We start from the raw sequence: 15,156 nt of genomic DNA, 5'->3' as shown, positions 1-15,156 counted from the left end.
CCAATCCTAACACGGGCAAGCCCACACCAATCCCAACACGGGCAAGCCCACACCAATCCCACATCAGCCCAACACGGACTAGCCTACACTAGACCAACACAGGCTAGCCCACAAATAGCTCATATCAAGTCCAACACGAGCTAGCCTACAACAGCCCAACACAGGCTAGTAGACACCAGCCCAACATGGTCTATCCTACACCAAGCCCAGCTACTATTTCATAATGTAGAAGCAAGGGCTTATTAGAAAATTTCAGGGCATGGTTTGCAAATACCCCAATTCATGTTGTTAAATAAAACAATAAGATAAAAATTGCTAACACCATTCAAACTAATGAGGGTTCTGAACTTTAAAGCCAATTATCTCAGAATCCAATTTTTTCAAATTACAATTTTTGTGAAAGCGTTACTTTATGTCGTTCCACCTCAAGTGTTCTGTTGTGTGACATTAACAAATAAATTATGTTGTACACTGCCAATGATGAAGTCTGAAAATACTTAGATAAGTGCATGTGACATTATGAGAAACTTAATTTTTCTTTGGGAGAAATAAATACCATGAGTGTGAAAAACATTTTGAAGATCTTCCTAATATTGAGTTGCACTTACCGTAAATTCCGGACTATAAGCCACAACTTTTTACCCAGCTTTGAACCTCGCGGCTTAAACAATGACGCGGCTAATATATGGATTTTTCCCGTTTTCAATTTTTTTTCTCCAAAAAAACACATTCTGTGACGTGCTCAGATTTTTGGCGGCATGAAGCTTTCATTAGACCAATGAAATTGCCGAACGGGTTAAGGTCAAACAACTTTTTGGTTTACTGTTTAGATTAAATCGAGCGCTCTCAAACTTCCCATCATTCTGATTACGGTATTCATTTTGTCACCCTCATCATGGCAAAGACACAGAGAAATGCATATGATGCAGCTTTCAAGTTGAAGGCGATTGATCTGGCTGTTGGAAAAGGAAATAGAGCTGCTGCACGGGAGCTTGGTCTTAATGAGTCGATGATAAGACGTTGGAAACAGCAGCGTGAGGAATTGACTCAGTGCAAAAAGACAACTAAAGCTTACTGCAAATGTTTTATTTTTTGTTACAAGCCGTGTTTCGTTAAAGCCTATTTATTTTTGTTACAAGCTGTGTTTCGTTAAAACCTGTGTAAAGTTCATTTGTTTCAATGTACCGGTAGGCACCTGCGGCTTATAGACATGTGCGGCTTATTTATGTTCAAAATAATATATATTTTTTAATTCAGTGGGTGCGGCTTATATTCAGGTGCGCTTAATAGTCCGGAAATTACAAGTCTTTTGACTTTCCAATTCACCAGCTATGTCTCAATTGGCTCAAGGCTTAAAAATCCTTCTTTATCCCATCTCCTGCCCTTCATGCTCCCGAGTGGCACAGCGGTCTAAGGCACTGCATCTCAGTGCAAGAGGCGTCACTACAGACCCTGGTTCTGTATCAGGCTGTATCACATCCAGCTGTGATTGGGAGTCCCATAGGGAGGCGCACAATTGGTCCAGCGTCATCTGGGTGGGTGGAAAACAGTTGTGGAAGTTCCACCTTCTTGCCCTCACTTATCTTGTCCTTTTAATTCAGGGTGCATCATAATTCAACGGAAAGGAGGAGATGAGGAAAGGAAGCCATTTAATAGAATTGGGACGTAGCCTAGTTCTGTATCCTTCCACATTCATACTCAATGTCAGAATAACCCAGACATAAGTACTTTGAGGAACCTTGGCTCTTCTCCTCCTCGTCTTTCCCTCTCTCTGGCATAACTTTTCCTTCGTTTACACTGTTCACTGCTTCATAAATCTCAACCCCATCCGAAGGGCCAAGTGTCAGAACACACTGTCCTGCCTGCTTTCTTTGGTTCTGTTAACATTCTAGAGAGTGCTCTTTTCTCTCTCACTCCACACTGAGGAGAACAACTCGTCTTTGGCACGTCAGACCCCTTTCAACCAATAACTAGAGAGGGAGAGAAAGTGGGGGAGGTGTAAGGATATGTATGAGGAATAACTGTTGACCTTAAGTAAATATTGCTGCCAATGGAATGTGTTGCTCCCAGTAATGCTTTACACCTGTGAACATAGGGGGATAGGGGCCATGAGTTGGGGGACCCTTGGGGGGCCCATGGTTTTACATAGAGCTAGCAATAGAGATACTAACAACTGTGAGACCTATTGAAACACAACCATTAGCTATGTTCAGACAAAGATGAAGACAATGATCTTGCATTGCGAGAATGCATGTTTGGAGTCATGTTATCAATTAATTTTAAAAAGATAGAGACAGTGATGCACAAAATAAAAAGCAATAATAGGTCGGTTTCCAAACTACTAAGTGCATTGAAGCACAAGGCTAAACTTTTCTGCTGTTTTGGTCCTGTTGCCATCACGTTGTAGCAGCGTAAAGTGCACCAGTCCACGTGTGCAGATACTCTGTGTGACTGTGTGAGAGCAAAGTCACGCATCGCGCTCATCTCAATGTCTGCGGTGCTGCTCGTGACAATGTCGTATCACTAAGTCTCAGTTTAATACATAAAAATAAATACATGGGATCACTACAAGTGTGTTTCTTCATGAAATATAGAAAATACCTTGTGATGACTAAAATGAAAATTCAGCTATGAAGTATTTACGGTAACTAGGTAAATTACGTAATAAAGAGCTTACATATACAGTGCCTTCGGAAAGTATTCAGACCCCTTGACATTTTCCACATTTTTTAAGTTACAGCCTTATTCTAAAATTATTAAATGAAAAATCCTCAGCAATCTACACACAATACCCCATTTTTTTATGTATACATTTTTTTAAGCAGAAATATCTTATTTACATAACTATTCAGACCCTTTGCTATGAGACTCGAATTTGAGCTCAGGTGCATCCTGTTTCAATTAATCATCCTTGAGATGTTTCTACAACTTGATTGGACTCCACCTGTGGTAAATTCAATTGATTGGACATGATTTGGAAAGGCACACGCATGTCTATATAAGGTCCCACCATTGACAGTGCATGTCAGAGCAAAAACCAAGCCATGAAGTCGAAGGAATTGTCCGTAGAGCGCCAAGACAGGATTGTGTCGAGGCACATATCTGGGAAGTACCAACAAAATGTCTGCAGCATTGAATGTCCCCAAGAAAACAGTGGCCTCCATCATTCTTAAATGGAAGAAGTTTGGAACCACCAAGACACTTCCTAGAGCTGGCCAATCTGAGCAATCAGTGGAGAAGGGCCTTGTTCAGGGAGGTGAACAAGAACCTGATGGTCACTCTGAAGGAGCTCTAGAGTTCCTCTGTGGAGATGGGAGAACATTCCAGAAGGACAACCATCTCTGCAGCACTCCACCAATCAGGCCTTTATGGTAGAGTGGCCAGACGGAAGCCACTCCTCAGTAAAAGGCGCATGACAGCCCGCTTGGAGTTTGCCAAAAGGCACCTAAAGACCCTCAGACAATGAGAAAGAAGATTCTCTGGTCTGATAAAACCAAGATTCAACTCTTTGGCCTGAATGCCAAGCGTCACGTCTGGAGGAAACCTGGCACCATCCCTACGGTGAAGCATGGTGGTGGCAGAATCATACTGTGGGGATGTTTTTCAGCGGCAGGGGCTGGGAGACTTGTCAGGATCGAGGCAAAGATAAACGGAGCAAAATACAGAGAGATCCTTGATGAAAACCTGCTCCAGAATGCTCAGGACCTCAGACTGGGATGAAGGTTCACCTTCCAACAAGACAACGACCCTAAGCAGACAGCCAAGACAACCCAGGCGTGGCTTCGTAACATTCTCTGAATGACATTGAGTGGCCCAGGCAGAGCCCGGACTTGAACCTGATCAAACATCTCTGGAGAGACCTGAAAATAACTGTGCAGCAACGCTCCCCATCCAACCTGACAGAGCTTGAGAGAATCTGCAGAGAAGAATGGGAGAAACTCCCCAAATACAGGTGTGCCAAGTTTGTAGCGTCATACCCAAGAAGACTTGAGCCTGTAATCGCTGCCAATAGGTGCTTCAACAAAGTACTGAGTAAAGAGTCTGAATACTTACAGTACCAGTCAAAGGTTTGGACACCTACTCATTCAAGGGTTTCTTTATTTTTATGCCAGCATCTACCACAAACGGTCGCAGTACAAGCTCAAAACTTTTAAAGGAAGAACCACTGAATGGAATCCTGTAGTAACACATTTTTTTTTAAAGTGTTAACCAAATGAAAATAGATTTTAGATACTTCAAAGTAGCCACCCTTTGCCTTGATGACAGCTTTGCACACTCTGGGCATTCTCTCAACCAGCTTCACCTGGAATGCTTTTCCAAGAGTCTTGAAGGAGTTCCCCATATGCAAGGCTGCTTTTCCTTCACTCTGCGGTCCAACTCATCCCAAACCATCTCAATTGGGTTGAGGTAGGGTGATTGTGGAGACCAGGTCATCTGATGCAGCACTCCATCACTCTCCTTCTTGGTCAAATAGCCATTACACAGGCTGGAGGTGTGTTGGGTCATTGTCCTGTTGAAAAACAAATGACAGTCCCACTAAGCGCAAACCAGAAGGGATGGCGTATCGCTGCAGAATGCTGTGGTAGACATGCCTGTTAAGTATGCCTTGAATTCTAAATAAATCGGACAGTGTCACCAGCAAAGCACCCCGACACCATCACACTTCCTCCTCCATGCTTCACGGTGGAAACCACACATGCGGTGATCATCGGTTCACCTACTCTGTGTCTCAAAGATACGGCTGTTGAAATTAAAAATCTAATTTGGACTCATCAGACCAAAAGACAAATTTCCACCGGTCTAATGTCCATTGCTTGTGTTTCTTAGCCATAGCAAGTCTCTTCTTATTGGTGTCCTTTAGTTGGGCTTTATTTGCAGCAATTTGATCATGAAGGCCTGATTCACATAGTCTCCTCTGAACAGTTGATGTTGAGATGTGTAGGTTACTTGAACTCTGCTTTTATTTGGGCTGAAATTTCTGAGGCTGGTAACTCTAGTGAACTTATCCTCTGCAGCAGAGGTAACTCTGGGTCTTTATTTCCTGTGGCTGTCCTCATGAGAGCCAGTTTCATCATAGCGTGTAAGGCTTGGGTGTCGTGCTGGCGAGGAATCAAATGCAGGAAGCAGCGATACAGGGTAGTGGCTTTAATGAGCACAACGGCTAAAACACAAGCCACCCCAAACAGCGATCAGAGCGCACACAAAACAAAGTGCCCCAAACACAGGGGACAAAACACTGTTGGTGCAAACACACGCACTAATGCAAAATACAAAATCAGCGTGTCACCAAGCACAGCATACAGAGAAACAATCCCGCACAAAGAGCAGGCGGGTCAACTAGCTAATATAGCCCCGCTAATCAATCCAACTAAGGACAGGTGCAAACAATAACAGAAAGGGGAAAACAAAAAGGAATCAGTGGCAGCTAGTAGGCCGGTGACGACGACCGCCGAGCGCCACCCGAGCAGGAGGGGGCGCCACCTTCGGTGGGAGTCGTGACATAGCGCTTGATGGTTTTTGCTACTGCACTTGAAGAAACTGTCTTTTTAAAATTTTTATGTTCCGATTGACGAACCTTCCAAGTCGTGAAGTAATGGACTGTCATTTGTCTTTGCTTATTTGAGCAATAATATGGACTTGGTATTTTACCAAATAGGGTCATCTTCTGTATTCCAACCCTACCTTGTCACAACACAACTGATTGGCTCAAACGCATTAAGAAGGAAAGAAATTCCACAAATTAACTTAAGGCACACCTGTTAAACCTCTCTGGGCTAGGCGGGACGAATTCGTCCCACCTACGTAACAGCCAGTTGAATCCTGTGGCGCGATTTTCAAAACCTTTGAAATGCGATTACTTCAATTTCTCAAACATATGACTATTTTACAGCTATTTAAAGACAAGACTCTCGTTAATCTAACCACACTGTCCGATTTCAAAAAGGCTTTACAATGAAAGCAAAACATTAGATTATGTCAGCAGAGTACCAAGCCAGAAATAATCAGACACCCATTTTTCAAGCTAGCATATAATGTCACAAAAACCCAGAAGACAGCTAAATGCAGCACTAACCTTTGATGATCTTCATCAGATGACAACCCTAGGACATTATGTTATACAATACATGCATGTTTTGTTCAATCAAGTTCATATTTATATCAAAAACCAGCTTTTTACATTAGCATGTGACGTTCAGAACTAGCAAACTTCCGGGGAATTCGCTAACAATTTACTAAATTACTCACGATAAACGTTCACAAAAAGCATAACAATTATTTTAAGAATTATAGATACAGAACTCCTCTATGCACTCGATATGTCCGATTTTAAAATAGCGTTTCGGATGAAGCACATTTTGCAATATTCTAAGTACATAGCCCGGCATCACAGGGCTAGCTATTTAGACACCCAGCAAGTTTAGCATTCACCATAATCAGATTTACTATAAGAAAAATGGTCTTACCTTTCCTGTTCTTCTTCAGAATGCACTCCCAGGACTTCTACTTCAATAACAAATGTTGGTTTGGTCCCAAATAATCCATCGTTATATCCGAATAGCGGCGTTTTGTTCGTGCGTTCCAGAAACTATCCGAAATGGTAAATAACGGTCGTGCGCATGGCGCATTTCGTGACAAAAAAATTCTAAATATTCCTTTACCGTACTTCGAAGCATGTCAACCGCTGTTTAAAATCAATTTTTATGCCATTTTTCTCGTAGAAAAGCGATAATATTCCGACCGGGAATCTCCTTTTCGGCAAACAGAGGAAAAAAATCACAAAGACGGGGGCGGCCAGGTCACGCGCCTAAGCCCACAGTCCCTTGATCGGCCACTTGAGAAAGGCGATAATGTGTTTCAGCCTGGGGCTGGGATGACGACATTCTGTTTTTTCCCGGGCTCTGAGCACCCATGGAAGACGTAGGAAGTGTCACGTTAGAGCAGAGATCCTTTGTAAAAGACAGAGATGGCAAAGAAGTTCCAGAAATGGTCAGACAAGTCACTTCCTGTAAAGGAATCTCTCAGGTTTTGACCTGTCATTTGAGTTCTGTTATACTCACAGACACCATTCAAACAGTTTTAGAAACGTTGGAGTGTTTTCTATCCAAAGCCAATAATTATATGCATATTCTAGTTACTGGGCAGGAGTAGTAACCAGATTAATTCGGGTACGTTTTTTATCCAGCCGTGTCAATACTGCCCCCTAGCCCTAACAGGTTAATTGAAATGCATTCCAGGTGACTACCTCATGAAGCTGGTTGAGAGAATTCCAAGAGTGTGCAAGCTGTCAAGGCAAAGGGTGGCTACTCAAATATGAAATATATTTTGATTTGTTGAACACTTTTTTGGTTACTACATGATTCCATATGTGTTATTTCATAGTTTAGATGTCCTCACTATTATTCTACAATGTAGAAAATTGAAAAAAATTAAGAAAAACCCTATTATGAGTAGATGTGTCCAAACGTTTGACTGATACTGTATGTAAATGTTATATTTCAGTAGAATTTTTTTTACATTTGCAAAAATGTATTTAAAAAAAAAATCATTTTTTGCTTCCTTACTATGGGGTATTGATGAGGGGGGAGAAAAACAATGTAATCCATTTTAGAATAAGGCTGTAACTTAACAAAATGTGGAAAAAGTCAAGGGGTCTGAATACTTTCCGAAGGCAAAAGTGGCAAAAAACGAAACTAGAGGAAACACACTAGAGCAGCCCGACAGTACACTACTCCCCCACATCTTCCCATGTTTCTTAGGGCACCACAGAGTTCTTCTGCATCCTGTTTAGTTCTGGCTTGTGAATGTGATGAAAGGGGGTTGCACTCTCAAATCCAAAGGGCAACATATTCCCATCGAACAATCCCAAGCCTGTGAACAACAGTTTCTATCCCTGCAAGTTAACATATCTTAGGAGTCTCTAACACCCCCTTGGCTCAAACAAAACCCCAACCCACCAGCATCCTCCCACCCCCCTATGTCAGTGAGAGTCATGACCCATAGGGACCACCTTTTTGGGTCCAGTGAGAGAACAAATAAACCAAATGTCATCAGCGCTCACTTTGATTGGAAGATCAAGAAGATTGATATACTGTAGGACCCACCTGACTGGCTCTGATGCCAAAGAGGGTATATGTGATGGTTTTAACACCACAATGCACAGTACTTGTAAGAAGTGCTATACAAATTGACTGATTGATCCACTTAAAAAGGACAAGGTATGTGAATCTGGTGGAAAGTAGAGTATGCATGTATTAGTTCCTTGAGATGAGAACTTGAGGCAGTTGATGTGGAAGACTGGACACACATGGGGAGAAGTAAAAAATTAAAAAAATGCCCAGGACCAGATATGCTGGAAAACTGTTGTCAATGGGTTGTGCTCCAGGAGGCGTAAAAGGCCTAAGTGAGCAAATAAATATGTATTGGTTCCTCTCCAAAGATGTTGGGTTGCCTCAATTAATGAGTGTCCCATAGCCTTGCACCCTAGCTATCTCACACAGAAAAAAACAAGCAACAAGGCAATCCCTCCTAAACCAAGTAAAGTACTTATACTTCACTCTTCCCAGGGTACTCCCCAGAGCTCACCATTTGAAAGTTTGAACTCTGATCCATTTCCTGAGGGTCCCTTTGAGTGAAACCACAGTGGAAGGAGAAGGCGGTGGCTGGGACATGGGTCTTTCCCCCTGAAGGCTGATTCTCCCAGTACCCCCATTTCCTCCTGTAGATTGTTAGACTTGTAGGACAGGAATGCGGATAGGCTGACATATATAGCTGTATTTCACTGCCAGTGTAAGTCAGGCTTCAGGAGTCCTTGCTACCTACTGTAGCACAGTAAGTCTGTGTTTTGTGTCGTAGAGTGACTAGAGTGCTGACATCTCTGTCTGCTTAGAAATGTAATAGATGGGTCAAACTTGGACTCTGTTGGGAGAGTCAGTGTAATTATGTGACTTGAAACACAATTTCACTTTAATTGCAGACTTTTGACCACATCGGTACTTGTTATTTCGAGAAAAGTCGTTTTGGAAACGTGCAACCAAATCACGTGGCAACCAAATTGTAGAATTCCCTTGTTCTAGGTTTTGTACATATCCCCAGGAGAAATCAATATAGCACAGATTGTTATCCCCAGTGCCTATAATATACACAAATAGTATCAAGAATTGTGTGAAATGGAGAGACATGATACACTTGACCTTATGTTGCTTGCTCATGGTCACATAGGACTTTTGATCTTTATAGTTCAAAGATGTTTAGGTCAGATATCTTGTTTAGTTCTTGAGTTCTACTTATAGCACATGGCATTCACGTGGCTAAGTTACACAAACATACAATAGGGCCACACAGTGTTTGTGCAACCTAACATGTCCCCTGAACATCTTTGATTCTATGATTTCTCTACATTTTCATCAGATTAAGAACCTCTGTGGCTGAAGTCAAACTGTTTAAAAAAACGATCACGGAACCTCCTACCTCAAAGGCAGGAAGTTCACAAGGTCAATATTATCTAACCTTTTTATGACAGTCGATGGGTAAACGTCATATTAACGCTCCTGTCTAATGGGAAACGTTATACTGAAGTTCCAGTCTATTTTATAGCATTTCTTGGACCTGATGGTGACTTCCCCCATATATGGTCTGTAACAGTTGATCCAGAGCCACAGAACTATCTAATCTCTTCAATTATTCTTTACTTTGTACGCACTTTACAAGTGTCCACCATAGTAGTGGTGCCCAATACTAGAGGCGTAACGGTTGATAGTAAAGTACAACGCCCAATGATTTTTAAATCAATTATGTAGCATTCAACCTGAGTAGTGCCCGATACTAACAATTGAGTACCTGGTCTCAATTGGGCTCCCCTGAATAAATAAAAGTTTAATAAAACAATGCTCACATTGCAATTTAGGCATGCTAGCGAGTGGTTGTTGAAGCTCATGGAAACGAAACATGGAAACCAGTATTCTCTTTTATTTGCTAAAAGCAAAGAAACAATGGGGGGGAAATAATCATGTGTTTTCCAAAATAGTTCCCCTCCCTCAGTCAACACACACAACACCACATAATGACAAAGCAAAAACGGGTATTTAGACATATTTGCAAATGTATTACAAATAAAAAAGTTATCACATTTACATACACTACTGTAAATGAAAGAGACACTTCCATTTAAGAATGGAGGCCACTGTGTTCTTGGGGACCGTCAATGTTGAATAAATTTTTTTGGTACCCTTGCCCAGATCTGTGCCTCGACACAGTCCTGTCTCAGCGCTCTACCGAATAATTATTTCAACTCATGGCTTGGTTTTTGCTTTGACATCCGCTTTCAACTGTGGGCCCTTATATAGACAGGTGCGTGCCTTTCCAAATCATGTCCAATCAATTGAATTTACCACAGGTGGACTCCAATCAAGTTGTAGAAACGTCTCAAGGATGGTCAATGGAAACAGGATGCACCTGACCTTAATTTCGAGTCTCAAAGCAAAGGGTCTGAATACATATGTAAATAAGGTATTTCTGTTTGTATTTAAAAAAACATTCTAAAAACCTGTTTACACTTTGTCATTATGGGGTGTGTAGATTTGATGTAAGGGGTCTAAATACCTTCCGAATGCACTGTATAGTGTACATACCTACAAACATGTTAGAGCTAAGAAGTGTGGGCTCCTTACTTCCTGTTTTCAACCTGTTGCATACTGCAGTAAGCCACAGTAGCAATGTATTTCGACTGTTGGGAGATGTTTCATGGGCTGACGCCGGTGAGACGTGCACGGCGGCGCTACAGCAAGAGTGTAGCTAGCTAGCAAGTAACAGTTGCTTTCTAACTGCAAGTTCGGCTGACTAACTGTGGTAAATCCATATGACGTACCGGTAAGTTAATATATAGCTCAGTGAGTAAATCCCTGTTTTACCAGTACTAATGCTACCGCTTCGCCTTAGTTGTTACCAAATGCAAAGTTGTCTGCAAAACTGCAAGGCGTCTCTACAGTAATAAACCTAGCTGTCAAAGGGAACGTGCTTGATGGACAATGTGATAAAGTACTCTAAAGTAATCCAAAAATCTGCAAACAGTTCAGTTAAAAACAATTGTTTTAATTAGCTAGCTTTCTTTCAAAGTATAGAGACTGTGTAGCTAGTGAAATTAATTTTGCACTTGTGTTTAGCAGAGTAAGATTATGTCCTATCCAACAGGCACCAAATGTGAGAACTTATACTGTAGTTGCCTACATGCGACTAAGCTACCCATCCCAGCCACCCTCTGCAATGTGTGGCCACAGCTGTGGAACCATGGTTAGACAGACACCTTCCCCCCCCACTGAGAATGTTTGAGTATGTCAAGTTCATAGAATTTAGGTTATACATTGATCCATGAGACAGGAAATGTGACTATTCACTTACTCCACCTTTGTCTGTGTTTCAGGAGTTAACAGACAATTCAGCCTCACTGAAGTTTGTCCAGAAAAATACAGTGTACACTAAGAGCACAAGGTGAGACCCAAATGCAGACACAGGAGGCAGATGGTAGAGCGCCGAAATGTATTATAAAGGGAGTAGGCAAAGGCAGGTCGGGGACAGGTCAGAGTACAAACAGTACCAGACGATAAGGCAGTCTCAAGACCAGGCAGGGGTCAGATACCAGATCCGAGTCCAAAAACAGTACAAGGGGATAGGCTGGCTGGTAGTCAGAACAGGCAGTGGTCAGGCAGGTGGGTTCGGAGTCAGGACAGGCAAGGGTCGAAACCAGGAGCACTAGAAACAGAGACTGGGGGTGAAAAACTAGGAGCAAGGAAAACCGCTGGTTGCTTTGGAAAACAAGACAAACTGCCAGAGAGAGACAGGAAACAGGGCTATATACACTGGGGATAATAAGTGACACCTGGAGGGGGTGGAGACAATCACAGGTGAACCAGATCAGGGTGTGACAGTACACATGCATTTAAGTAGCTTGTTGTAAAAGTAGGTCTATATCACTCTTAATAACATCATAACTCTCACACGCCTAAAAAAGTAAGAAAGAGAAGATTCTCTCTCTCTCCCAAAAAATGCAAAATCATGATTGTCCAACCCTGCTAAAATCCCTATAACACCTGGATGAAGTAGAGTAGAGTCAGGACTACAACAAGGCTGGATAATCATGGGGGACTTGACCTGGGTGTTAATGTACACAGTCGGTAGGAACCCGACAGCACTGTCTTGACTATATACAGAGAGAGAATCCCTGCCTCTAAATCAATTATCTGGATTAAACTGAGAACAGCAAAATGGTCATGTATGGTCAGGATCCATGACAGACATAATGACAATTTAACAACCTACATGTGTTTCATGTGTCTTACAGGGCTGAAGACTCCAGGATGCAGATAAATGACTGAGGCTGAGCAAGCAGGAATATTGACATAAAATGAGGATGAAATTGTAAAAAAAATAGCTAGCACAGAATGGGTCGATGTTTTGTTATTTTTATCAGTCATTGCCTGTTCTGATAATGTTTACATAACCAATTACAAACTGAGAAAACCATGGTGTGGAAAATAAATTTGTACAATGTACAGAACACCCACATTTTCATTGTCTACTCCTGTGCTCAGGGTCCTATCATATATTGACTACTGAGGGTTCCCAATGTTACAATACGTTTGAGAGGGGCAACATTGACATTTTACATTTTTATGGGGGTCCTCATGAGCGTCACTGAAATTAGAACCATGTCTGTCCTCTAACAAGCCGCCACTTCCTCCTCTCTTGGCTATAACCTATATTACAGTACACACATTCTGGTACAGGAACACTGGTGTCATTGTTCGGAGAATACAAGCTAACTAGTAATTTTGTACTGCATACACCAACAGTGTCATTTCTGGATGAAGTTTTATAATACTAAGTAAATAATAAGGAAAATACAGTAAAATTACATGATATGTATACATTGTAAGATGTTTATTGATAGGCAATGCATTTGGTACAGAGTATGATTTGACCAAGTGACAGCCTTATTCTAACCGGCTCATCAAAACAATGTGCAAGAAGGTGGGCTATTAGTAGCTTGCTATATTGCTTCAAAAGTATTGGTCCACATTCTAGCTAGTGTCCATCACCGATACAGGCAATATTTGCTTTCCTTGGCTCCCTACAGAAAGCTTCAGGGTCAACTGGTATATTGGCCGTCTAGTAGCCAGCTAGTGGGGATACTTGTAAACATTACAGCTAGGTCATTCCAGCTGTTGTTTAGGTAGCTAGCTAGCTAAATTTTCGAGTACTGTAGCTAGCTACTAACTACCTAACCTTTACTCTTAAGGGCTCGGTTTTTAAAAAGTTATCTGGATGTTGCTTATCAGATAGGATTAAATGCATAGAAATACAATGAACAGAACGGACAAATCATTGACTTGAATGGGGGCAGCTGAATGGTAGCTAGCTATCTAGCATATTTGTGACTCACCGCCTCGATTCGTTATTACGTAGAAAAAGTGGCTAAGCAGCAGCATTAAAAAATAGTAGTAGTGTGTGTGGGTGTTAGGAGAGAGTCATGTGAATGTGCATAGAAACACTGCAGACAGTCCGGATGACTGGGAACTCGCCCCCAGTGATAAACTGGTCCGTCCGCACCACGCACCAAGGGAATCTATTTTCGTAGAGGCTGTTTCTGTCCTGCCCTTGATTTTGGTGCAGTGTGTGTCATGTAAAAATCTTCCCAGCCTGAAATATTTCCTAATCGTTCTGATTGTCACGTCATGCTGTAATATTCACCCAGCATGAAAATGTTCCCAGTTCAATAATTGCATGCGCATCTCTTAATGTGGATGGCTGAGCTCGTGCGGATGTTTCCCTCACACCCTCCCTCGACCTTGAAAAACTGTTCTGTGGGCACGGGCATTTGGTTCACAGATCTGCCAATCAATGGTGGCTAGGAGTATTGACACTGACCAATCAGAAACTTGTTGAGGCATGAGGTCAGCATATAAACACCTGGACTCGCGCATCAAAGTACTGAGGGTTGATGTGAGGAGAGATTTTTCATATTTGTAAAGACTTGGGCTCTCACGGGAGGGTGTGAGAGAAACATCCGCACGTGTGGCCTGTGATCAGGAAGTGATGGTCAACACTGTGGTGGAGCTTGTTCTTGTTTTGGCCACTGTAGTTTTCACATTTCATGTCCACAAGTGTTTCCCCAACTCCGTATTTGGTGAAGAAATAGTGCATGTAGTTTGATGACTGCGCTGCTGCCTTTGCTGGATGAATCTGGCTTATTGTGAAGTCAGTAACTCTGATAAATACATAATGTGCAAGAAAAATATTGTTTCTAATCAAATCGGTCCTCCTCATCTTTGCATTCTCCTTCTCGAACTGAACTATGGGCTAGTCCGCGCGCAAGATTTTTCTTGGACTGGGCCTAAATCAAAAATTATTTTATTTGAGACTCCTCCTGGACTACCACTCTAGCCCTACATAGCACAGTGGTTAAGCAGCACACAAAAACGTTTTTGATCAGCAAGAGCAGAGCAGGTCGGGCTCAAGGTTGGAATATCCATTGCAGTATGTAATGCAGCCTAGTTTTAACACCATCCCAGCAGCAATCTTAGAAATATAACTTTGCGGTGCGCTTCTCCGAACATGCACTTTGTAGCCTATGTATAATTTGATTGAGACCACACTAAATAGCCTATAGTGTCACGCCTACTCCCACTCTCTCTCTCTCCAGCACTGGACATAGCTGGTCTACTAACCACCGGCCCTGGCAACAATCATTACGCACACCTGCTCCCCATCATTACACACACCTGGTCATCATTATATCCTTGATTACTCCCCCTTTATTTAGCCCTCAGTAGACAGCACTCACTAGGTAGTATTGTTTTCCCTCACGTTCTGTATGAGGCTCGTGTTGTGGTCGTCTGCATTGTTTCATTATTAAACTCTCCTTCTCCTCCTGATTCCTGGCGTATTACATTACAGAATACTACCTCGCAATATGGAAGCAGCAGAGGATTAAAAACATATTCCAAAATCAAATTTTATTGGTCACATACACATGATTAGCCGATGTTAATGCGAGTGTAGCAAAATGCTTGTGCTTCTAGTTCTGACCGTGCAGTAATATCTAACAATTTCACAACAGCTACCTTATTCTTATTCCTTTACACTTGTGTGTGTATATCTCCA

At 42.0% G+C, this 15,156-nt stretch overlaps 1 long non-coding RNA gene across 2 annotated transcripts; it reads left to right on the top strand.

The window, feature by feature from the left end:
- The first annotated feature begins 10,556 nt into the window (after window positions 1-10,556).
- Window positions 10,557-12,556, top strand: LOC106560781 (uncharacterized). Of its 2 annotated transcripts, XR_001318672.2 has the most exons (4): window positions 10,560-10,866; window positions 11,188-11,325; window positions 11,417-11,484; window positions 12,335-12,556. It is a non-coding gene; the product is annotated as an uncharacterized lncRNA (long non-coding RNA). The 2 variants fall into 2 exon arrangements; XR_001318673.2 differs by lacking the exon at window positions 11,188-11,325 and having other exon boundaries at window positions 10,557-10,866.
- Window positions 12,557-15,156: the final 2,600 nt, after the last annotated feature.

Source organism: Salmo salar, chromosome ssa10 (assembly GCF_905237065.1).
Source record: "Salmo salar chromosome ssa10, Ssal_v3.1, whole genome shotgun sequence".
Lineage (NCBI taxonomy): Eukaryota > Metazoa > Chordata > Actinopteri > Salmoniformes > Salmonidae > Salmo > Salmo salar.
This window is presented reverse-complemented; position numbering and strand designations above follow the sequence as displayed.